Source organism: Salvelinus alpinus, chromosome 3, assembly GCF_045679555.1.
Source record: "Salvelinus alpinus chromosome 3, SLU_Salpinus.1, whole genome shotgun sequence".
Lineage (NCBI taxonomy): Eukaryota > Metazoa > Chordata > Actinopteri > Salmoniformes > Salmonidae > Salvelinus > Salvelinus alpinus.
In genome coordinates this window covers 102,088,615-102,115,483 of record NC_092088.1, presented here as the reverse complement: position 1 = coordinate 102,115,483, position 26,869 = coordinate 102,088,615, and the positions used below count along the sequence as shown (strand labels likewise).

Here is a 26,869-nt window from a genome sequence, read left to right as displayed (position 1 = left end):
GTATGGTGGTATAGTATGGTAGTATAGTACGGTAGTATGATAGTATAGTATGGTAGTATAGTATGGTAGTATGGTATGGCAGTATAGTATGGTAGTATAGTATGGTAGTATAGTATGGCAGTATAGTATGGCGGCATAGTATGGTAGTATAGTATAGTATGGTAGTATAGTATGGTGGTATAGTACGGTAGTATAGTATGGTGGTATAGTATGGTAGCATAGTATAGTATGGTAGTATAGTATGGTAGTATAGTATGGTAGTATAGTATGGTAGTATAGTATGGTGGTATAGTATGGTAGTATAGTATGGTGACATAGTATGGTGGTATAGTATAGTATGGTAGTATAGTATGGTAGTATAGTATGGTAGTATAGTACGGTAGTATAGTATGGTAGTATAGTGTGGTAGTATAGTATGGTAGTGTAGTATGGTAGCATCGCATGGTAGTATAGTATGGTAGTATAGTATGGTAGTATAGTATGGTAGTATAGTACGGTAGTATAGTATGGCAGTATAGCATGGTAGTATAGTATGGTAGTATAGTACGGTAGTATAGTATGGTAGTATAGTATGGTAGTATAGTATGGCAGTATGGTATGGTATGGTAGTATAGTATGGTAGTATAGTATGGTAGTATGGTATTGTATGGTAGTATAGTACGGTGGCATAGTATGGTAGTATAGTATGGTAGTATAGTACGGTAGTATAGTATGGTAGTATAGTATGGTAGTATAGTATGGTAGTATAGTATGGTAGTATGGTATGGTGTGGTAGTATAGTATGGTAGTGTAGTATGGTAGTATGGTACGGTATGGTAGTATAGTATGGTGGTATAGTATGGTAGTATGGTATTGTATGGTAGTATAGTATGGTAGTATAGTATGGTAGTATAGTATGGTAGTATAGTGTGGTAGTATGGTAGTATAGTATGGTAGTATGGTATTGTATGGTAGTATTGTATGGTAGCATAGTATGGTAGTATAGTATGGTGGTATAGTATGGGGGCATAGTATAGTATGGTAGTATAGTATGGTAGCATAGTATGGTAGTATAGTATGGTAGTATAGTATAGTAGTATAGTATGGCAGTATAGTATGGTAGTATAGTATGGTAGTATAGTATGGTAGTATAGTATGGTAGTATAGTATGGTGGTATGGTATGGTATGGTAGTATGGTAGTATAGTATGGTAGTATGGTATGGTAGTGTAGTATGGTAGCATAGTATGGTAGTATAGTATGGTAGTATGGTAGTATAGTATTGTGGTATAGTATGATAGTATAGTATGGTAGTATAGTATGGTAGTATAGTATAGTAGTATAGTATGGCAGTATAGTATGGTAGTATAGTATGGTAGTATAGTATGGTAGTATAGTATGGTAGTATAGTATGGTAGTATAGTATGGCAGTATAGTATGGTAGTATAGTATGGTAGTATAGTATGATAGTATAGTATGGTAGTATAGTATGGTAGTATAGTATGGTGGTATAGTATGGTAGTATAGTATGGTGGTATAGTATAGTAGTATAGTATGGTAGTATAGTATGGTAGTATAGTATGGTAGTATAGTATGGTAGTATAGTATGGTAGTATAGTATGGTAGTATAGTATGGTAGTATGGTATGGTAGTATAGTATGGTAGTATAGTATGGTAGTATAGTATGGTAGTATAGTATGGTAGTATAGTATGGTAGTATAGTATGGTAGTATAGTGCGGTAGTATAGTATGGTAGTATAGTATGGTAGTATAGTATGGGAGTATAGTATGGTAGTATAGTATGGTAGTATAGTATGGTAGTATAGTATGGTAGTATAGTATGGTAGTATGGTATGGTAGTATAGTATGGTAGTATAGTATGGTAGTATAGTATGGTAGTATAGTGTGGTAGTATAGTATGGTAGTATAGTATGGTAGTATAGTATGGTAGTATAGTATGGTAGTATGGTGTAGAACTCTCACCTCTGGTTGAAAACAAACCTCCTAGTTGACTAACATGTCTGTGTCTGGTAGCTGGTGTGTATGTGTCTTTGAGCCACTTCCTGTATTGGGCATCTGGCGGAGAGCTATACTGTTAATCGAGGCCAGGAGAAAAGGGGAGAGGAGGGAGGAGAGGAGATGAGGGGGAAGAGGGAGGAGATGAGATGAGGAGGGAGGAGAGGAGATGAGTGGGGAGGAGAGGAGATGAGGGGGAAGAGGGAGGAGATGAGAAGATGAGGGGGGAGGAGGGAGGAAAGGGGAGGAGATGAGGAGGAAGAGGGAGGAGAGGAGATGGGGGGGAGGAGAGGAGAGGAGGAGATGAGGGGGGAGGAGAGAGGAAAGGGGAGGAGAGGAGATGAGGGGGAGGAGAGGAGATGAGGGGGAGGAGGGAGGAGAGGAGAGTAGATGAGGAGGGAGGAGTGGAGAGAGGAGAGTAGATGAAGAGGGAGGAGGAGAGGAGATGAGGGGGGAGGAGGGAGGAGAGGAGAGAGGAGATGAGGAGGGAGGAGGGGAGGAGAGGAGATGAGGGGGGAGGAAGGAGGGGAGAAGATCAAATCAAATGTATTTATATAGCCCTTCTTACATCAGCTGATATCTCAAAGTGCTGTACAGAAATCCAGCCTAAAACCCCAAACAGCAAGCAATGCAGGTGTAGAAGCACGGTGGCTAGGAAAAACTCCCTAGAAAGGCCAAAACCTAGAAAGAAACCTAGAGAGGAACCAGGCTCTGAGGGGTGGCCAGTCCTCTTCTGGCTGTGCCGGGTGGAGATTATAACAGAACATGGCCAAGATGTTCAAATGTTCATAGATGACCAGCATGGTCAAATAATAATAATCACAGTAGTTGTCGAGGGTGCAGCAGGTCAGCACCTCAGGAGTAAATGTCAGTTGGCTTTTCATAGCCGATCATTAAGAGTATCTCTACCGCTCCTGCGGTCTCTAGAGAGTTTAAAACAGCAGGTCTGGGACAGGTAGCACGTCCGGTGGACAGGTCAGGGTTCCATGAGGGGGGAGGAGGGAGGAAAGGGGAGGAGAGGAGATGAGGAGATGAGGAGGGAGGAGAGGAGATGGGGGAGAGGAGGGAGGAGAAGGGAGGAGAGGAGATGAGGGGGAGGAGAGGAGATGGGGGGAGAAGGGAGGAGAGGAGATGAGGGGGAGGAGAGGAGGGAGGAGAGGAGATGAGGAGGGAGGAGAGGAGATGGGGGGAGGAGGGAGGAGAAGCGAGGAGAGGAGATGAGGAGGGAGGAGAGGAGATGGGGGGGAGGAAGGAGGAAGGAGGATAAGGGAAGGAGAGGAGGTGATGGGGAGGAGAGGAGATGAGGGGAAGGAGGGAGGAGAAGGGAGGAGAAGGGAGGAGAGGAGATGAGGGGGAGGAGAGGAGATGGGGGGGAGAAGGGAGGAGAGGAGATGAGGGGGGAGGAGAGGAGGGAGGAAAGGATATGAGGGGGGAGGAGGGAGGAGGAGGGAGGAGAGGAGATGAGGGGGGAGGAGGGAGGAAAGGAGAGGAGAGAAGAAGATATAGAGGGTTGAGAAATAATCCTCCGTAACTCTCCAAGGACATAACTGGTTTCATCAGAGGAGGAGGTTAATGTCACACCATAACCAATCACCTTGCCGAGTTACAACAAACTCATTCTCCTCCCACCGCAACGGCGGCCCAAATACACACACACACACACACACACACACACACACACACACACACACACACACACACACACACACACACACACACACACACACACACACACACACACACACACACACACACACACACACACACACACACACACACACACACACACACACACACACTATCTCTCTCTCTCTCTCTCAGTTTGCTCCGTACGTACTTCATCCCTCCCTGTGAAATGGCGGTGAGGGGGAGGAGAGAAGGGGCCATCAGTGTGTCTAATAGAGTATCAACCATAACCATCCCTCATCATCACACTGCTGCCATGAGATCTCCCCTCTGGTTTACTGTAGTTCTGCTGCCATGAGATCTCCCCTCTGGGGTTTACTGTAGTTCTGCGGCCATGAGATCTCCCCTCTGGGGTTTACTGTAGTTCTGCTGCCATGAGATCTCCTCTCTGGGGTTTACTGTAGTTCTGCTGCCATGAGATCTCCCCTCTGGGGTTTACTGTAGTTCTGCTGCCATGAGATCTCCCCTCTGGTTTACTGTAGTTCTGCTGCCATGAGATCTCCCCTCTGGGGTTTACTGTAGTTCTGCTGCCATGAGATCTCCCCTCTGGGGTTTACTGTAGTTCTGCTGCCATGAGATCTCCCCTCTGGTTTACTATAGTTCTGCTGCCATGAGATCTCCCCTCTGGGGTTTACTGTAGTTCTGCTGCCATGAGATCTCCCCTCTGGGGTTTACTGTAGTTCTGCTGCCATGAGATCTCCTCTCTGGGGTTTACTGTAGTTCTGCTGCCATGAGATCTCCCCTCTGGTTTACTATAGTTCTGCTGCCATGAGATCTCCCCTCTGGTTTACCGTAGTTCTGCTGCCATGAGATCTCCCCTCTGGTTTACTGTAGTTCTGCTGCCATGAGATCTCCCCTCTGGTTTACTATAGTTCTGCTGCCATGAGATCTCCCCTCTGGTTTACTGTAGTTCTGCTGTCATGAGATCTCCCCTCTGGTTTACTGTAGTTCTGCTGCCATGAGATCTCTCCTCTGGTTTACTGTAGTTCTGCTGCCATGAGATCTCCCCTCTGGGGTTTACTGTAGTTCTGCTGCCATGCGATCTCACCTCTGGGGTTTACTGTAGTTCTGCTGCCATGAGATCTCCCCTCTGGGGTTTACTGTAGTTCTGCTGCCATGAGATCTCCCCTCTGGTTTACTGTAGTTCTGCTGCCATGAGATCTCCCCTCTGGTTTACTGTAGTTCTGCTGCCATGAGATCTCCCTTCTGGTTTACTGTAGTTATGCTGCCATGAGATCTCCCCTCTGGTTTACTGTAGTTCCGCTGCCATGAGATCTCCCCTCTGGTTTACTGTAGTTCTGCTGCCATGAGATCTCCCCTCTGGGGTTTACTGTAGTTCCGCTGCCATGAGATCTCCCCTCTGGTTTACTGTAGTTCTGCTGCCATGAGATCTCCTCTCTGGGGTTTACTGTAGTTCTGCTGCCATGAGATCTCCCCTCTGGGGTTTACTGTAGTTCTGCTGCCATGAGATCTCCCCTATGGGGTTTCCTGTAGTTCTGCTGCCAAGAGATCTCACCTCTGGTTTACTGTAGTTCTGCTGCCATGAGATCCCCCCCTCTGGTTTACTGTAGTTCTGCTGCCATGAGATCTCCCCTCTGGTTTACTGTAGTTCTGCTGCCATGAGATCTCCCTCTGGTTTACTGTAGTTCTGCTGTCATGAGATCTCCCCTCTGGGGTTTACTGTAGTTCTGCTGCCATGAGATCTCCCCTCTGGGGTTTACTCTAGTTTGGGTTCATGCATGTTAACATCAGAAGCCTCATCCCTAAGTTTGTCTTATTCACTGCTTTAGCACACTCTGCCAACCCTGATGTCCTAAACGTGTCTGAATCCTGGTTTAGGAAGGCCACCAAGAATCCTGAAATTTCCATCCCCAATTACAACATTTTCCATCAAGACAGAACTGCTAAAGGGGGTGGAGTTGCAATCTACTGCAGAGATAGACTGCAGAGTTCTGTCTTACTATCCAGGTCTATGCCTAAACAGTTTGAGCTTCTACTTTTAAAGATCCACCTTTCCAGAAATATGTCCCTCACTGTTGCCGCCTGTTATAGACCCCCCTCAGCTCCCAGCTGTGCCCTGGACACCATTTGTGAATTGATCCCCCCCCCCCATCTGTCGTCAGAATTCGTACTGCTAGGTGACCTAAATTGGGACATGCTTAACACCCCGGCCCTCCTACAATCTAAGATAGATGCCCTCAATCTCACACAAATTATCAAGGAACGTACCAGGTACAACCCCAAATTAATTAACATGGGCACCCTCATAGATATCATCCTGACCAACTTGCCCTCTAAATACACCTCTGCTGTTTTCAACCAGAATCTCAGCGATCACTGCCTTATTGCCTGCGTCCGTTATGGCCCCTCATCACTGTCAAACGTTCCCTAAAACACTTCAGCGAGCAGGCCTTTCTAATCAACCTCCTCTCCTGTCAACCTTGACCTCATCCCGTCAGTAGAGGATGCCTGGTTGTTCTTTAAAAGTGCTTTCCTCACCATCTTAAATAAGCATGCCCCTTTCAAAAAAATGTATAACTAAGAACAGATATAGCCCTTGGTTCACTCCAGACCTGACTGCCCTTGACCAGCACAAACACATCCTGTGGTGTACTGCACTAGCATCAAATAGTCCCTGCGATATAAAACTTTTCAGGGAAGTCAGGAACCAATACACACAGTCAGTTAGGAAAGCAAAGGCTAGCTTTTCCAAAAGAAATTTGCATCCTGTAGCACTAATTCCAAAAAGTTCTGGGACACTGTAAAGTCCATGGAGAATAAGAGCACCTCCTCCCAGCTGCCCACTGCACTGAGGATAGGAAACACTGTCATCACCGATAAATACGCGATAATCGAGAATTTCAATAAGCATTTTTCTACGGCCGGCCATGCTTTCTACCTGGCTACCCCTACTCCGGTCTACAGCCCTGCACCCCCCGCAGCAACTAGCCCTGCACCCCCCCCCCCCCCCCCCGCTTCTCCTTCACCCAAATCCACCAGATAGCTGATGTTCTGAAAGAGCTGCAAAATCTGGATCCCTACAAATCAGCTGGGCTAGACAATTTGGACCCTCTCTTCATAAAAGTATCCGTCGCCATTGTTGCAACCCCTATTACTAGCCTGTTCAACCTCTCTTTCATATCGTCTGACATTCCTAAAGATTGGAAAGCGGCTGCGGTCATCCCCCTCTTCAAAGGGGGGAGACACTCTCGACCCAAACTCTTACAGACCTATATCTATCCTGCACTGCCTTTCTAAAGTCTTCGAAAGCCAAGTGAACAAACAGATCACCGACCAATTCGAATCCCACCGTATCTTCTCCGCTATGCAATCTGGTTTCCGAGCTGATCACGGGTGCACCTCAGCCACGCTCAAGGTCCTAAACGATATCATAACCGCCATCGATAAAAGACAGTACTGTGCAGCCGTCTTCATCGACCTGGCCAAGGCTTTCGACTCTGTCAATCACCGTATTCTTATCGGCAGACTCAACAGCCTTGGGTTCTCTAATGAATGCCTCGCCTGGTTCACTAACTACTTCTCAGATAGAGTTCAGTGTGTTAAATCGGAGGGCCTGTTGTCCAGACCTCTGGCAGTCTCTATGGGGGTGCCACAGTGTTAAATTCTCGGGCCGACTCTTTTCTCTGTACAGTGGGGAGAACAAGTATTTGATACACTGACAATTTTGCAGGTTTTCCTACTTACAAAGCATGTAGAGGTCTGTAATTTTTATCATAGGTACACTTCAACTGTGAGAGAAGGAATCTAAAACAAAAATCCAGAAAATCACATTGTATGATTTTTAATTAATTAATTTGCATTTTATTGCATGACATAAGTATTTGATACATCAGAAAAGCAGAACTGAATATTTGGTACAGAAACCTTAGTTTGCAATTACAGAGATCATACGTTTCCTGTAGTTCTTGACCAGGTTTGCACACACTGCAGCAGGGATTTTGGCCCACTCCTCCATACAGACCTTCTCCAGATCCTTCAGGTTTCGGGGCTGTCACTGGGCAATACGGACTTTCGGCTCCCTCCAAAGATTTTCTATTGGGTTCAGGTCTGGAGACTGGCTAGGCCACTCCAGGACCTTGAGATGCTTCTTACGGAGCCACTCCTTAGTTGCCCTGGCTGTGTGTTTCGAGTCGTTGTCATGCTGGAAGACCCAGCCACGACCCATCTTCAATGCTCTTACTGAGGGAAGGAGGTTGTTGATCAAGATCTCGCGATACATGGCCCCATCCATCCTCCCTTCAATACGGTGCAGTCGTCCTGTCCCCTTTGCAGAAAAGCATCCCCAAAGAATGATGTTTCCACCTCCATGCTTCACGGTTGGGATGGTGTTCTTGGGGTTGTACTCATCCTTCTATTCCTCCAAACACGGCGAGTGGAGTTTAGAGCAAAAAGCTCTATTTTTGTCTCATCAGACCACATGACCTTCTCCCATTCCTCCTCTGGATCATCCAGATGGTCATTGGCAAACTTCAGACGGGCCTGGACATGCGCTGGCTTGAGCAGGGGGACCTTGCGTGCGCTGCAGGATTTTAATCCATGACGGCGTAGTGTGTTACTAATGGTTTTCTTTGAGACTGTGGTCCCAGCTCTCTTCAGGTCATTGACCAGGTCCTGCCGTGTAGTTCTGGGCTGATCCCTCACATTCCTCATGATCATTGATGCCCCACGAGGTGAGATCTTGCATGGAGCCCCAGACCGAGGGTGATTGACCGTCATCTTGAACTTCTTCCATTTTCTAATAATTGTGCCAACAGTTGTTGCCTTCTCACCAAGCTGCTTGGCTATTGTCCTGTAGCCCATCCCAGCCTTGTACAGGTCTACAATTTATCCCTGATGTCCTTACACAGCTCTCTGGTCTTGGCCATTGTGGAGAGGTTGGAGTCTGTTTGATTGAGTGTGTGGACAGGTGTCTTTTATACAGGTAACGAGTTCAAACAGGTGCAGTTAATACAGGTAATGAGTGGAGAACAGGAGGGCTTCTTAAAGAAAAACTAACAGGTCTGTGAGAGCCGGAATTCTTACTGGTTGGTAGGTGATCAAATACTTATGTCATGCAATAAAATGCAAATTAATTACTTAAAAATCATACAATGTGATTTTCTGGATTTTTGTTTTAGATTCCGTCTCTCACAGTTGAAGTGTACCTATGATAAAAATGACAGACCTCTACATGCTTTGTAAGTAGGAAAACCTGCAAAATCGGCAGTGTATCAAATACTTGTTCTCCCCACTGTATATATCAATGATGTCTCTCTTGCTGCTGGTGATTCTCTGATCCACCTTTACGCAGACGACACCATTCTGTGTACATCTGGCCCTTCTTTGGACACTGTGTTAACAAACCTCCAAACGAGCATCAACACCATACAACTCTCCTTCCGTGGCCTCCAACTGCTCTTAAATGCTAGTAAAACTAAATGCATGCTCTTCAACCGATCGCTGCCCGCACCCGCCTCACTACTCTGACTTAGAATGTGGACAACTAAAAATACTATTTTTTTATTTTTTTATTTAACTAGGCAAGTCAGTTAAGAACAAAATCTTATTTACAATGACAGCCTACACCAGTCAAACCCGGACAACGCTGAAAAAAGACTTGTAGCCTTCACGTGTATAGCTTGTTTATGTTGGCAAATCAAAGTGACAAAGAGGCTCAATGTGTACCAAGTGGAGTGAGCATTCACTAACGCAATGCAATATATAATTAAATGATGGATGTATCAATTAGTGAAATGAGAAGGAGTAGACTACGGCGAGAAACCAACAGGTAGGCTGTGGTTTTATCTGAATGAGGTTGGGGAGAAAGCACAGCATGTAGCCTCAATTAGTCTAGCTAGCTAGTTGACTGCTGCAAGTTAGCTAGGCTTGGCTGTAAACTCAATTAGACTAGCTAGCTAGTTGGCTGCTGCAAGTTAGCTAGGCTTGGTTGCAGCCTCAATTAGCCTAGCTAGCTAGTTGACTGCTGCAAGTTAGCTAGGCTTGGCTGTAGCCTCAATTAGCCTAGCTAACTAGTTGGCTGCTGCAAGTTAGCTAGTCTTGGCTGTAGCCTCAATTAGACTAGCTAGCTAGTTGGCTGCTGCAAGTTAGCTAGTCTTGGCGGTAGCCTCAATTAGCCTAGCTAGCTAGTTGGCTGCTGCAAGTTATCTAGTTTTGGCTGTAGCCTCAATTAGACTAGCTAGCTAGTTGGCTGCTGCAAGTTAGCTAGTCTTGGCTGTAGCCTCAATTAGACTAGCTAGCTAGTTGGCTGCTGCAAGTTAGCTAGTTTTGGCTGTAGCCTCAATTAGCCAAGCTAGCTAGTTGGCTGCTGAAAGTTAGCTAGTTTTGGCTGTAGCCTCAATTAGCCTAGCTAGCTAGTTGACTGCTGCAAGTTAGCTAGTCTTGGCTGCAGCCTCAATTAGCCTAGCTAGCTAGTTGGCTGCTGAAAGTTAGCTAGTTTTGGCTGTAGCCTCAATTAGCCTAGCTAGCTAGTTGGCTGCTGAAAGTTAGCTAGTTTTGGCTGTAGCCTCAATTAGCCTAGCTAGCTAGTTGGCTGCTGAAAGTTAGCTAGTTTTGGCTGTAGCCTCAATTAGCCTAGCTAGCTAGTTGGCTGCTGAAAGTTAGCTAGTTTTGGCTGTAGCCTCAATTAGCCTAGCTAGCTAGTTGGCTGCTGAAAGTTAGCTAGTTTTGGCTGTAGCCGAGTTGCTTTGGCTACTGCTCCCTCTCTCCCTCCGTCTGCTCGCTCCCACCTCACATCCCCTCCACAGCTGCAGCAATCCAACAGCAACCTCTATTCCTCGCGCAGCAGTGCTCAGGTTCAAATCGGATGTTTACAAAAACACATGTATTTCAGATATCCAACAAAAATTAATGATACTATTCGAATAGTGAAATTATTTTTTTTAAACCCATCCCTACTGTACACACACACACACACACACACACACACACACACACACACACACACACACACACACACACACACACACACACACACACACACACACACACACACACACACACACACACACACACACACACACACTCTATGCTACCCTATGGAGCCGGACAGATGGCCCGGCAAGTTCCACAGGCTTGTAAACCAACTCTCTCTGGCAGGGGACTGTGTGTGTGTGTGTGTGTGTGTGTGTGTGTGTGTGTGTGTGTGTGTGTGTGTGTGTGTGTGTGTGTGTGTGTGTGTGTGTGTGTGTGTGTGTGTGTGTGTGTGTGTGTGTGTGTGTGTGACAGAGACCGCATCATGGACACAGCTGAACAGTGGCATGGATTATTGAGCTCTGACATGCAGTGCTGGACACAGTATCATGCACTGAAACACAGGCATACAGACTACTAGTATCATCTATCATGTCGGTCAATGAGGAAGGAGACCTGTAGTTTGTTGGCTTATTCAAATTGTTAATCAACGACAGTCGAGAAGAGTAACACACATACACATACACACACACACACATACTCTGTGTCTCTCTGGCTGTTTCTCAATATGCATACTACCGCGCTCCACACTCTCATGCTCAGAGTTCATTCTCCGAGGATGTTCTCTTGAGTACGTTCCTGTGAGGATGAGAGTGTAGAGAACACATAAAACATTCCATTTGAGAAGCACTCCCCCTACTGTATTACCTCACGCTGAGCAGCACTCCCCCTACTGTATTACCTCACGCTGAGCAGCACTCCCCCTACTGTATTACCTCACGCTGAGCAACACTCCCCCTACTGTATTACCTCACGCTGAGCAGCACTCCCCCTACTGTATTACCTCACGCTGAGCAACACTCCCCCTACTGTATTACCTCACGCTGAGCAGCACTCCCCCTACTGTATTACCTCACGCTGCACCTCCCTATTCAGTTGTCCCTATTGACTTACTATGGACTTAGCCATTCACTGACCCTTCTTCCAGCCAGGACAATGACAACAATAGAGATCAAACAAGATGTACTCAAAGCAAACGTATTACTTCATAACTATCTGCTTGATACAGTATATGTACACTATATGACCTAAAACTAACGCTATGCAAGGTAGATACCAATTCTTTGTGGGTAGCTAGCTAGCTAACTATTATTTGTGGCTATCTGGCTAGCTAACAGTACTAGTAGCTAGCCAGTTATCCCTAACAGTACTAGTAGCTAGCCAGTTAGCCTTAGCAGTACTAGTAGCTAGCCAGTTATCCCCAACAGTACTAGAAGCTGGCCATTCTTAAAAGTGGTGACTCTAACTGATCTAAGACAGGGATTTTTACTAGGATTAAAGGAATTGTGAAAAACCGAGTTTAAATGTATTTGGCTAAGGTGCATGTAAACTTCTGACTTCAACTGTAGGTAGTTATTAAAGTGACTATGTATAGATGATAACAACAGAGAGTAGCAGTGGTGTAAAAGAGAGGGGGGGGGGGGGGCAAAGCAATACTCTGGGTAGCCATTTGATTAGATGTTCAGGAGTCTTATGGCTTGGGGGGGTAGAAGCTGTTAAGAAACCTCTTGGTCCTAGACTTGGCGCTCCGGTACCGCTTACCGTGCGGTAGCAGAGAGAAAAGTATATGACTTGGGTGACTGGAGTCTCTGACAATTTTATGGGCATTCCTCTGACACCACCTATTATATAGGTCCTGGATGGCAGGAAGCTTGGCCCCAGTGATGTACTGTGCCGTTCACACTACCCTCTGTAGCGCCTTACGCTCAGATGCCGAGCAGTTGCCATACCAGGCAGTGATGCAACCGGTCAGGATGCTCTCGATGGTGCAGCTGTATAACTTTTTGAGGATCTGAGGACCCATGCCAAATCTTTTCAGTATCCTGAGGGGGAAAAGGTTTTGTTGTGCCCTCTTCATGACTGTCTTGGTGTGTGTGGACCATGATAGTTTGTTGGTGATGTGGACACCAAGGAACTTGAAACTCACGACCCGCTCCAATACAGCCCCGTCGAGGTTAATGGGGGCCTGTTCGGCCCTCCTGTAGTCCACGATCAGCTCCTTTGTCTTGATCACGTTGAGGGAGAGGTTGTTGTCCTGGCACCACACTGTCAGATCTCTGACCTCCTCCCTATAGGCTGTCTCATCGTTGTCGGTGATTAGGCCTACCACCGTTGTGTCATCAGCAAACTTAATGATGGTGTTGGAGTCGTGTTTGGCCACGCAGTCATGGGCACTATGGTGTTGAACGCTGAGCTGTAGTCAATGAACAGCCTTCTTTCTTACACACACACACACACACACACACACACACACACACACACACACACACACACACACACACACACACACACACACACACACACACACACACACACACACACACACACACACACACACACACACACACACACACACACACACACACACACACCCTGGTCTTATAGAATGCCCTGGAATGAATGATTCCCTCTGATGTCTTCCTGGAACTGCCCCCCACCCTGCTCCTCATGTGTGCGGTGTGTGTGGTGTCTCTACACTCATTTTCCCCTTCTACACACCAGTGGTTTAACCAGTGCATTTGTATTCAGTAACGAGACATCAAACTGGGAATGATGGTGAATTTGTAATCCTCCACACCCTCTCTCATCTCTCTTCGATTCCGTTTAATATTTCTGTAAACACGGCAGAGCGTCGTTAATAATACAGCCCTCCTTACCCTCGCCACATCTCTACACTACCAAGGGCAGGAGAGGAGGAGATATCGCAAATCACATTATGGGACGTGAAATTAATCAACCCCCCCCCCCCCTCGCTCCGCCTCACCCTCCAAACGCTTGGCCTTCACACATTTAACCTTGACGCTTGGTGTTTTACTCCTCGTTGCGAAGACACTTCATAAAATACCATAATCACATCCCCTATATTAGCATGCTGACATTACGACAAAAGCACGGATGAGTTAATTATTTAATACCATTTCCTTTTTAAGGATGATGGTACGTTGTCATTTTTCATTTCACAGGAGGTCAGTTTTATAATGCGATACACCAATTTACCATCTCAGTAGTCTCCTCCTCTCCTTAATAATATAATAAAGATGTCTCTGTCTTTGACATCTCCTTGGTGTATTATATTACCAAGTGTGGATTCAGGAGCATATCAATTAAAACAGTATTAAGTTGTAAGAGAAAATAATGAATAAATAGGATTATAATTGGTGTCTATCACTGCTCCATTGCTTGACATTACATCAGACTGGCACCATACACCTTTATGTGTGTGTGTGTGTATTTGTGCATGTGTGTGTATGTGTGTGTGTGTGTGTGTGTGTGTGTGTGTGTGTGTGTGTGTGTGTGTGTGTGTGTGTGTGTGTGTGTGTGTGTGTGTCAATCTTGGTGAGAGAGAGCAGCTAGTCAATTGTGGTGAGGGAGAGAGAGCTTCCAGCTAGATCCCAAAGCCCCACAGACACACTCCCTTCAACACTTTGGAGGAATGCAAAAAAGAGAGAGAGAGAGCGAGGGAAGAGAGAGAGAGAGAGGGAGGGAGAGAGGGAAGAGAGAGAGAGAGGGAGAGAGGGAAGAGAGAGGGAGAGAGGGAAGAGAGAGAGAGAGAGGGAGAGAGGGAAGAGAGAGAGAGAGAGAGAGAGGGAGAGAGAGGGAGCGAGGGAAGCGAGAGAGACAGAGAGAGAGAGAGAGGGAGCGAGGGAGAGAGAGAGAGAGAGAGAGAGAGAGAGAGAGAGAGAGAGAGAGAGAGAGAGAGAGGGAGCGAGGGAAGAGAGAGAGAGAGAGGGAGAGATAGAAGGAGCGAGGGAAGCGAGAGAGACAGAGAGAGAGAGAGGGAGAGAGGGAAGAGAGAGAGAGAGAGGGAGAGAGAGAGGGAGCGAGGGAAGCGAGAGAGACAGACAGAGAGAGAGGGAGCGAGGGAAGAGAGAGAGACAGAGAGAGAGAGAGAGAAAGAGAGGGAGAGAGAGGGAGAGAGAGAGGGAGCGAGGGAAGCGAGAGAGACAGAGAGAGAGAGAGGGAGCGAGGGAAGAGAGAGAGAGAGAGGGAGAGAGAGAGAGAGAGATAGAGAGAAAGAGAGGGAGAGAGGGAGCGAGGGAAGAGAGAGAGAGAGGGAGGAAACAAGGAGATAGAAAGAAGATGAGACAGAGACCAATTAAAAGCACATATTCAAATTGACCCAAAAGAAACAGAGGCAGCCATTCATTGCCTATGTGTACTATACAGTGGAGCTGCCCCGATAGCACCACTACTGTCAAAATGTCCCTCTTTCTCTTAACATTCCTGATTCTGACCCGGTCCCTTCACTTATCAAACAGGAAAACAAAACAAGAGACGACTCAGACGTGCTGAACTAGAGGGAGGATCTGTTCCCTCTCCGTTCAGTCAGAAAACAGTAGTACTTCTGGACTATCCCCTCTAGGCGTTAACACACCCTCCATTTTAACTAGAGGGAAAATAACCAGCACTAATCAGCGCCCAGCAGGGATGTAAACTAGTAAGGTATGATGAGTTCCATGGATGGCAGAATGGTACCGTATAGGCATTAGATACCTAATCTATACAGGAGAACGATCACCCTGTAAATCCATCATAGTGGCCCTCAACAGGAGACCCATCACCCTATAAATCCACCATAGCGGTCCTCAACAGGAGAAAGATCACCCTATAAATCCACCATAGTGGTCCTCAACAGGAAACCTATCACCCTATAAATCCACCATAGTGGTCCTCAACAGGAGAACTATCACCCTATAAATCCACCATAGCGGTCCTCAACAGGAGACCCATCACCCTATAAATCCACCATAGCGGTCCTCAACAGGAGACCCATCACCCTATAAATCCACCATAGTGGTCCTCAACAGGAGACCTATTACCCTATAAATCCACCATAGCGGTCCTCAACAGGAGACAGATCACCCTATAAATCCACCATAGTGGTCCTCAACAGTAAACCCATCACCCTATAAATCCACCATAGTGGTCCTCAACAGGAGAACGATCACCCTGTAAATCCACCATAGCGGTCCTCAACAGGAGAACCATCACCCTATAAATCCACCGTAGTGGTCCTCAACAGGAGACCCATCACCCTATAAATCCACCATAGTGGTCCTCAGCAGGAGACCCATCACCCTATAAATCCACCATAGTGGTCCTCAACAGGAGAACAATCACCCTATAAATCCACCATAGCGGTCCTCAACAGGAGAACGAGCACCCTATAAATTCACCATAGTGGTCCTCAACAGGAGACAGATCACCCTATAAATCCACCATAGTGGTCCTCAACAGGAGAACAATCACCCTATAAATTCACCATAGTGGTCCTCAACAGGAGACAGATCACCCTATAAATCCACCATAGCGGTCCTCAACAGGAGACCCATCACCCTATAAATCCACCATAGCGGTCCTCAACAGGAGAACCCTATAAATCCACCATAGTGGTCCTCAACAGGAGACCCATCACCCTATAAATCCACCATAGTGGTCCTCAACAGGAGACAGATCACCCTATAAATCCACCAAAGTGGTCCTCAACAGGAGACAGATCACCCTGTAAATTCACCATAGTGGTCCTCAACAGGAGACAGATCACCCTATAAATCCACCAAAGTGGTCCTCAACAGGAGACAGATCACCCTATAAATTCACCATAGTGGTCCTCAACAGGAGACAGATCACCCTATAAATCCACCAAAGTGGTCCTCAACAGGAGACCTATCACCCTATAAATCCACCATAGTGGTCCTCAACAGGAGACCGATCACCCTATAAATTCACCATAGTGGTCCTCAACAGGAGACAGATCACCCTATAAATTCACCATAGTGGTCCTCAACAGGAGACAGATCACCCTATAAATCCACCAAAGTGGTCCTCAACAGGAGACCTATCACCCTATAAATCCACCATAGTGGTCCTCAACAGGAGACCGATCACCCTGTAAATCCACCATAGTGGTCCTCAACAGAAGAACGATCACCCTATAAATCCACCATAGTGGTCCTCAAAGGGAGAACGATCACCCTATAAATCCACCATAGTGGTCCTCAAAGGGAGAACGATCACCCTATAAATCCACCATAGTGGTCCTCAACAGGAGACCGATCACCCTGTAAATCCACCATAGTGGTCCTCAACAGAAGAACGATCACCCTATAAATCCACCTAAGTGGTCCTCAACAGGAGAACGATCACCCTGTAAATCCACCATAGTGGTCCTCAACAGAAGAACGATCACCCTATAAATCCACCATAGTGGTCCTCAACAGGAGACCGATCACCCTATAAATCCACCATAGTGGTCCTCAACAGAAGAACGATCACCCTATAAATCCACCATAGTGGTCCTCAACAGGAGACCCATCAACCTATAAATCCACCATAGTGGTCCTCAACAGGAGACCCATCACCCTATAAATCCACCATAGCGGTCCTCAACAGGAGAACCCTATAAATCCACCATAGTGGTCCTCAACAGGAGACCCATCACCCTATAAATCCACCATAGCGGTCCTCAACAGGAGAACCCTATAAATCCACCATAGTGGTCCTCAACAGGAGACCCATCACCCTATAAATCCACCATAGTGGTCCTCAACAGGAGAACTATCACCCTATAAATCCACCATAGTGGTCCTCAACAGGAGACCGATCACCCTATAAATCCACCATAGCGGTCCTCAACAGGAGACCCATCACCCTATAAAACCACCATAGCGGTCCTCGGCAGGATAACGTTTTAACGCAGGGCTTAACGGAGACTGTTATTCACCTGTAGAGTAAGACGACCTGCGTTCCAAATGGCACCCTATTCCCTATGTAGTGTAGGTCTCTGGTCAAAGGTAGTGCACTATAATAGGGTAGGGCTCTGGTCAAAGGTAGTGCACTAGATAGGGAATAGGGCTCTGGTCAAAGGTAGTGCACTATATAGGGAATAGGGCTCTGGTCAAAGGTAGTGCACTATATAGGGAATAGGGCTGTAGTCTAAAGTAGTGCGCTATATAGGGAATAGGGCTCTGGTCAAAGGTAGTGCACTAGATAGGGAATAGGGCTCTGGTCAAAGGTAGTGCACTATATAGGGAATAGGGCTCTGGTCAAAGGTAGTGCACTAGATAGGGAATAGGGCTCTGGTCAAAGGTAGTGCACTATATAGGGAATAGGGCTCTGGTCAAAGGTAGTGCACTATATAGGGAATAGGGTTGTAGTCTAAAGTAGTGCACTATATAGGGAATAGGGCTCTGGTCAAAGGTAGTGCACTATATAGGGAATAGGGCTGTAGTCTAAAGTAGTGCACTATTAGGGAATAGGGCTCTGGTCGAACTTACATACAACGAAGAACGCACGAACAGGAACAGACTACATATAAGAACGACAAAACGAAACAGTCCCGTGTGGTGCGACATACACAGACACGGAAGACAACCACCCACAACAAACAATGTGAAACCACCTACCTTAATATGGCTCTCAATCAGAGGAAACGTAAACCACCTGCCTCTAATTGAGAACCATATCAGGTCACCCCTAAACCAACATAGAAACACATAACATAGACTGCCCACCCAAACTCACACCCTGACCGACTAACACATACAAAAATAACAGAAAACAGGTCAGGAACGTGACATAACCCCCCCCCCACCAAAAGTCTAGGGGAGGGTCTGGGTGGGCATCTGACCACGGTGGTGGCTCAGGCTCTGGGCGAGGTCCCGACCCCACCATAGTCAATCCCAGCTTACGTCGACCCCTCCGAATGACCACCCTCCTATTACACCCACTTAATTTAAAGGGTAACATCGAGATAAGGGGCAGCACCGGGATAAGGGGCAGCACCGGGATAAGGTAGCTCAGGACAGAGAGATAGATCAGGATAGAGAGGTAGCTCAGGATAGAAGGGCAACTCCGGACTGAAGGGCAGCTCCGGACAGAGAGACAGCTCTGGACTGAGGGGCAGTTCTGGATTAATGGCAGCTCCGGGCTGAGGGGCAGCTCCGGGACAAGGGGCAGCTCCGGGACAAGGGGCAGCTCCGGGACAAGGGGCAGCTCCGGACTGAGGGACGGCAGCTCCGGACTGAGGGGCAGCTCCGGACTGAAGGACTGCAGCTCCGGACTGAGGGGCGGATCCTGGCTGGCTGGCTCTGGCGGATCCTGGCTGGCTGGCTCTGGCGGATCCTGGCTGGCTGGCTCTGGCGGATCCTGGGCGGCTGGCTCTGGCGGATCCTGGCTGGCCGGCTCTGGCGGATCCTGGCTGGCCGGCTCTGGCGGATCCTGGCTGGCCGGCTCTGGCGGATCCTGGCTGGCCGGCTCTGGCTGCTCATGGCTCGCTGACGGCTCTGGCTGATCATGGCTCGCTGACGGCTCTGGCTGATCATGGCTCGCTGACGGCTCTGGCTGCTCATGGCTCGCTGACGGCTCTGGCAGATCCTGGCTCACTGGCGGCTCTGGCAGATCCTGTCTGGTTGGCGGCTCTGGCAGATCCTGTCTGGTTGGCGGCTCTGGCAGATCCTGTCTGGTTGGCGGCTCTGGCAGATCCTGTCTGGTTGGCGGCTCTGGCAGATCCTGACTGACGAATGGCTCTAGCGGCTCCTGACTGACGAACGGCTCTGACGGCTCGGGACAGACGGGCGGCTCTAATGGCTCGGGACAGACGGATGGCTCAGATGGCGCTGGGTAGACGGATGGCTCAGATGGCGCTGGGTAGACGGATGGCTCAGATGGCGCTGGGTAGACGGATGGCTCAGGTGGCACTGGGCAGACGGATGGCTCAGGTGGCACTGGGCAGACGGATGGCTCAGGTGGCACTGGGCAGACGGATGGCTCAGGTGGCGCCTGGCAGATGGGCAGCTCTGGCCGGATGAGGCGCACTCTAGGCCTGGTGCGTGGTGCCGGAACTGGAGGCACTGGGCTGGAGACACGCACCATAGGGAGAGTGCGTGGAGGAGGAACAGGGCTCTGGAAACGCACTGGAAGCCTGGTGCGTGGTGTAGGCAGTGGTGGTACTGGGCTGGGGCGGGGAGGTAGCGCCGGAAATACCGGACCGTGCAGGCGTACTGGCTCCCTTGAGCATTGAGCCTGCCCAACCTTACCTGGTTGAATACTCCCCGTCGCCCGACCAGTGCGGGGAGGTGGAATAACCCGCACCGGGCTATGAAGGCGAACCGGGGACACCATGCGTAAGGCCGGTGCCATGTATGCCGGCCCGAGGACACGCACTGGAGACCAGACGCGTTGAGCCGGCTTCATGACACCTGGCCCAATGCCCAATCTAGCCCTACCAGTGCGGGGAGGTGGAATAACCCGCACCGGGCTATGAACACGTACAGGAGACACCGTGCGCTCTACTGCGTAACACGGTGTCTGCCCGTACTCCCGCTCTCCACGGTTAGCCTGGGAAGTGGGCGCAGGTCTCCTACCTGCCCTCGACCCACCACCTCTTAGCCTCCCCCCAATACATTTTTGGGGTTTCTTCACGGGCTTCCGTGCTAGCCGCGTACCTTCATATCTCCGGTTCCTTTCTCCGGTTGCCTCTGCTCTCCTCACTGCCTCGAGCTGTTCCCATGGGAGGCGATCCCTTCCAGCCAGGATCTCCTCCCATGTGTAGCAACCCTTGCCGTTCAACACGTCCTCCCATGTCCATTCCTGTTTAGAAGGCCACTGCTCGAACTCACGCTGCTTGGTCCTGGTTTGGTGGGTGGTTCTGTAACGGCTGTCGTCTTCCTCCTCCTCGGACGAGGAGAGGCGAGAAGGATCGGAGGACCAATTTGCAGCGTAGTAATTTGACATAATGATTTATTAGACAAGACGAAAAACGAACTACACTTGATAATTAACAAAACAAATAAACGATGTAGACTGACCTAAAACATACGAACTTACATACAACGAAGAACGCACGAACAGGAACAGACTACATATAAGAACGACAAAACGAAACAGTCCCGTGTGGTGCGACATACACAGACACAGAAGACAACCACCCACAACAAACAATGTGAAACCACCTACCTTAATATGGCTCTCAATCAGAGGAAACGTAAACCACCTGCCTCTAATTGAGAACCATATCAGGTCACCCCTAAACCAACATAGAAACACATAACATAGACTGCCCACTCAAACTCACGCCCTGACCGACTAACACATACAAAAATAACAGAAAACAGGTCAGGAACGTGACAATCTGTTGTAAATCACCTGTCTTATCTGGTGTAAATCTCCTGTCTTATCTGGTGTAAATCTCCTGTCTTATCTGGTGTAAATCTCCTGTCTTATCTGGTGTAAATCTTCTGTCTTATCTGGTGTAAATCTCCTGTCTTATCTGGTGTAAATCTCCCGTCTTATCTGGTGTAAATCTCCTGTCTTATCTGGTGTAAATCTCCTGTCTTATCTGGTGTAAATCTCCTGTCTTATCTGGTGTAAATCTCCCGTCTTATCTGGTGTAAATCTCCTGTCTTATCTGGTGTAAATCTCCTGTCTTATCTGGTGTAAAACTCCTGTCTTATCTGGTGTAAATCTCTGGTGTCCTGTATGATTGTAAGTATGCTCTCTCTAATTTTCCCATCTCCCTTTCCCCTCCCGGAGGACCTGAGCTCTAGGAACATGCCTCAGGACTGCCTGGCATGACGACTCCTGGCTGTCCCCGTCTAGTCCACCTGGTCGTGCTGCTGCTCCAGTTTCTACTGTTCTGCCTGCGGCTATGGAACCCTGGCCTGTTCACTGGACCCCCCCACTGCACATGCTGTCTCAACCTCTGAATGCTCGGTTATGACAAGCCAACTGACATTAACTCCCAAGGTGCTGACCTTGCACACCCTCTAAAACCACTGATTATTATTTGACCCTGCTGGTCTTCTATGAACGTTTGAACATCTTGAAGAACAATCTGGCCTTAATGGCCATGTACTCTTATAATCTCCACCCGGCACAGCCAGAAGGGGACTGACCATCCCTCATAGCCTGGTTCCTCTCTAGGTTTCTTCCTAGGTTCCGGCCTTTCAAGGGAGTTTTTCCTAGCCACAATGCTTCTACATCTGCATTGCTTGCTCTCTGGGGTTTTATGCCGTGTTTCTGTGTAAGCACTTTGTGACAACTGCTGTTGTAAAAAGGGCTCTATAAATACATTTGATTGATTGATTGATTGACACTGTTGAGCGTGAAAAACCCAGCAGCGTTGCAGTTCTTGACTCAAACCGGTGTACCTGACACCTACTACCACACCCTCGTTCAAAGGCACTTAAATATTTTGTCTTCCCCATTTACCCTCTGAATGGCACACATACACAATCCATGTCTCAAGGCTTAGAAATCCTTCTTTAACCCGTCTCCTCTCCTTCATCTACACTGATTTGAAGTGCATTTAACAGGTGACATAAATAAGGGATCGTAGCTTTCACCTGGATTCACCTGGTTAGTCTATGTCATGGAAAGAGCAGGTTTTCCTAATATTTGTCCAACCAGTGTAAACCCACTAGCCACACTTAATCAAAAAATACTGAAAAAATGAGATTAAACAGTTTAATTTCTCTTCAGTGAACCGTTTGGAGTTTGACTGTACTTGACAAGGCTAGAGAGAGGACTAATTAACTCTAAGGGAGTAAGGGTAGTGTCACGCCCTGCTCTGTTTCACCTGTCTTTGTGCTCGTCTCCACCCCCCCTCCAGGTGTCGCCCGTCTTCCCCACTTATGCCCTGGGTATTTATACCTGTGTTCTCTGTCTATCTGTGCCCGTTCGTCTTGTTTGTTTAAGTCAACCAGCGCTTTTCCTCGGTCTCTCTTTTTCCTCGTCCTCCTGGTTTTGACCCTCTGCCTGTCCTGGTCCTGCCTGCCGTCCTGCGCCTTTTCCCCTGCTCTGGACTGCCGACCTCTGCCTGACCCTGAGCCTCCCTGCTGTCCTGTACCTTGGCCCCACTGCTCTGGATTATCGACCCCTGCCTGTCTTGACCTGTCGTTTGCCTGCCTTGACCTGTCGTTTGCCTGTCTTGACCTGTCGTTTGCCTGCCTTGACCTGTCGTTTGCTTGCCTTGACCTGTCGTTTGCCTGTCTTGACCTGTCGTTTGCCTGCCTTGACCTGTCGTTTGCCTGCCTTGACCTGTCGTTTGCCTGTCTTGACCTGTCGTTTGCCTGCCTTGACCTGTCGTTTGCCTGCCTTGACCTATCGTTTGCCTGCCTTGACCTGTCGTTTGCCTGCCTTGACCTGTCGTTTGCCTGCCTTGACCTGTCGTTTGCCTGCCTTGACCTGTTGTTGCAATAAACATCGTTACCTCAACACAGTCTGCACTTGGGTCTTACCTGAAACCTGGTAGGTACACTATACCCACTAACCACTATAGTCTGAAAACACTGAAAAAAAACAATGAGATTATAAAACCAAAGCAATTTGAATTTCTCCTTTCTCTTCTGTGAATAGTGTGATTGTGACTCTACCTGACAAGGCTAGAGAGGACTCGCTGAAATAATACTCTGAGGGAATTATGAGCCGGCGAGAGCATGATCCCGAGTCCTTCCTGCAGCTAGCAGACTGAACTGACCCGGCTTAATGGTGGTTTCTGACAAGGCCTCTTTGTTGTCGTGAGCCGTCAGTCCCTCTGGCAGTCCCTTCCACTACCGGACTTCATGTTTCCTTGACAATGGCCGAAGAGAGAGCAGCTGTCCTGGCTACACACATCTGTAGGGTCCTTACTCCTGCAGGCAAGACAAGGGGAGTGTCTGTGTGTCTGTGTGTCAGTGTCTCAGTCTGGGTGTGTCCTCCTCCAGCCCTTTCTCTCCCTCTGGCAGGGACACAACGAGACTCATTCCAAGGAGGACCTCCATTCAGCTGTCACACATTCATCAATGACATGCTGTAAAGACCTACACTACCAGTACACTACCAGTCTATTACTCTGTCTCCATACTCCCGACTGTTTCTTCATGAGGACTAATTAACTACTTTACTCTGTCTCCATACTCCAGGCTGTTTCTTCATGAGGACTAATTAACTACTTTACTCTGTCTCCGTACTCCAGACTGTTTCTTCATGAGGACTAATTAACTACTTTACTCTGTCTCTATACTCTAGGCTGTTTCTTCATGAGGACTAATTAACTACTTTACTCTGTCTCCATACTCTAGGCTGTTTCTTCATGAGGACTAATTAACTACTTTACTCTGTCTCCATACTCTAGGCTGTTTCTTCATGAGGACTAATTAACTACTTTACTCTGTCTCCATACTCTAGGCTGTTTCTTCATGAGGACTAATTAACTACTTTACTCTGTCTCCATACTCTAGGCTGTTTCTTCATGAGGACTAATTAACTACTTTACTCTGTCTCCATACTCCAGACTGTTTCTTCATGAGGACTAATTAACTACTTTACTCTGTCTCTATACTCTAGGCTGTTTCTTCATGAGGACTAATTAACTACTTTACTCTGTCTCTATACTCCAGACTGTTTCTTCATGAGGACTAATTAACTACTTTACTCTGTCTCTATACTCCAGACTGTTTCTTCATGTGAAGGACTAATTAACTACTTTACTCTGTCTCCATACTCCCGACTGTTTCTTTATGTGAAGGGCTAATTAACTACTTTACTCTGTCTCCATACTCCCGACTGTTTCTTTATGTGAAGGACTAATTAACTACTTTACTCTGTCTCCATACTCCCGACTGTTTCTTCATGAGGACTAATTAACTACTTTACTCTGTCTCCATACTCCCGACTGTTTCTTTATGTGAAGGACTAATTAACTACTTTACTCTGTCTCCGTACTCCAGACTGGTTCTTCATGAGGACTAATGAACTACTTTACTCTGTCTCCATACTCCAGACTGGTTCTTCATGAGGACTAATTAACTAGGCTCTATCTTAAATCAAACCAGCTGTATAAACAAGCTCTCTAACTCATTGGGAGGTGGAGCACCACTGTTAAAAGCTATAATAAAGTGTCTTGTTTGAGTTCATGGCAGTGATTGGTCCCAGTAATGTGAAGCCTGAATGTGATTGGTCCCAGTAATGTGAAGCCTGAATGTGATTGGTCCCAGTACTGTGAAGCCTGAATGTGATTGGTCCCAGTAATGTGAAGCCTGAATGTGATTGGTCCCAGTAATGTGAAGCCTGAGCGTGATTGGTCCCAGTAATGTGAAGCCTGAACGTGATTGGTCCCAGTAATGTGAAGCCTGAACGTGATTGGTCCCAGTAATGTAAAGCCTGAATGTGATTGGTCCCAGTAATGTGAAGCCTGAATGTGACTGGTCCCAGTAATGTGAAGCCTGAATGTGATTGGTCCCAGTAATATGAAGCCTGAACGTGATTGGTCCCAGTAATGTGAAGACTGAACGTGATTGGTCCCACTAATGTGAAGCCTGAATGTGATTGGTCCCAGTAATGTGAAGTCTGAATGTGATTGGTCCCAGTAATGTGAAGCCTGAATGTGATTGGAATTCACCCACACTATCAAATGGGGGGGGGTCTTTTCAACATGTGGGCAATACAGGTTAGCTCTCTGGGGTGCTCCTCAACTCACACAACTTCCAAAGACGTTGGTTGTGACTTTCTCGTATTGCGAAGCAGCAGGAGTAGTATCTCCTACAGTTCATTGATAATATGTAATATATTGATGATGCTGTCTCGGGTAAAACAAACAATCACTAAGCTGCACAATGTTTTCCCTATCAAATACACTATCTACTCAAAGATCACAACAACAAAAAAGAAGCCATCTGTCCAAAATGACAATCTATTAATAGAAGCAGTTTTCTCGTGTCAGTTCTTCAAAAGCAGAAGAGATAGACTAGTTAAAGGTTGTTGCCTTCGGTGTGTGGGGCGTCAAGCAACGCTTGGTTGGCTGGCAAAGATTCTCTCAACAGCAGATGTGCTGTATTGTAATGACTGACGTGAAAGATTCAGATTGCTTGCCGTAATAGGAGCAGAAAAGATTCCAAATCAGAATCTTTACATTCCATCTTTCGCTGACAACATTCCATCTTTCGCTGACAACATTCCATCTTTGGCTGACAACATTCCATCTTTCGCTGACAACATTCCATCTTTCGCTGACAACCGCAATTAAACGATGTGACTCATTATAAAACGGCAACAACTCGGGAAACATAATCTCATTCCCACCCCGGGCACACATCAACAACTCAACATACAGCCTTCCAGTGAAAGGGGGGGAAACTTCCTATAAACCAATATAACACACTTCCCATTTTCTTAAACATAACCACTTCTCTCTCTCTCTGTCCACCGTTATCACCACATGGCTTGATAGACTACAGTAGTCGAGTGAAGATGAACGAGAGGCAGCGAAATGCGAGGTAAATCTATAAGCTTCGGCTACATATTTTAACAGTTGGACTAGGTATGGCTTTGCGCCGTGGTCCGTCAAAATATGTCCTCAGCATACAATTCACTCGACCATTCCGTTCCTTAGTTGCGCAGCGAGGTGAACACAACACAAATGGTCACAGTTTATGCGGACATCAAAATAGCCCGTTTATTGAAACCAATTGAACACTAATATAGATTATTATAAGCAAACGTGATAGTTATAATATATGTATTATTAAAATCTTACCTGAATAGCTGACGTTTATCGCCAAATTCAGAAGAAAATGCAGACTTTACGCACACATGAGCAGCATCATCCAGCCGCTTGTGAAAAAAAAATTCCCTACAGATTTTGTGTAGGCTATTACACTGATCCACCTTTAAATGCCAAAACTTAGTTATCCAAGTGCTAGGATTAATAGGATACACAGCTGTTTCCGGTGTAGGCGACTGTATAGAAACACATGATTAGGGAAAGTAGCCTACAGGGTTGAATGGTATGTGTTGTGCTCCTGTCCAAAAAGACGGTCGGAAAATGACTCGGATTAATAGGTGACTATCCAACTGTTTCACTGGTTGATATTGTTTCCTCTCTCCTCCTCTGTCACTGTCTCCCTCCCTCACTCTTTTTTTTGGTATTAAGGCGGGGTCTTGAGTCGTTTAAACCAATGAAATAAACCTATATGACGAAGCCTCGCCCCCTCCTACAGGTTCCCAGTCGTCTAGTCAAACACTGCCGTTCTGTGTGGTTTAAGCCTGGTGAGCGGCGCTAACGCCATGGGGCAGTCACCGCTTCTGGAGGAGACGAAATGACGGACAGTGACGGGAGTGTTTGGGTTCGGGAAGATGGACATTTACTTTTCCATCAATACTGATATGATCATATAGGTAATCAATAACATATAGATCATCCATTACATGTCATAGTTAGT

General features: G+C 47.2%; 1 protein-coding gene across 2 annotated transcripts in view; it reads right to left on the bottom strand.

The window, feature by feature from the left end:
* Positions 1-26,538, bottom strand: part of LOC139571629 (C-terminal-binding protein 2) — a 218,746-nt gene extending 192,208 nt beyond the window's left edge. Inside the window, exons 1-2 of one of the 2 annotated variants that reach the window (XM_071394681.1) lie at positions 26,185-26,538; positions 1,962-2,070 (exon numbers count right to left, since the gene is read on the bottom strand). The gene's annotated coding sequence lies outside the window, so the exon portion shown is untranslated. The remainder of the gene's footprint in view (positions 1-1,961; positions 2,071-26,184) is intronic. The other variant, XM_071394680.1, reaches the window with a different exon arrangement.
* Positions 26,539-26,869: the final 331 nt, after the last annotated feature.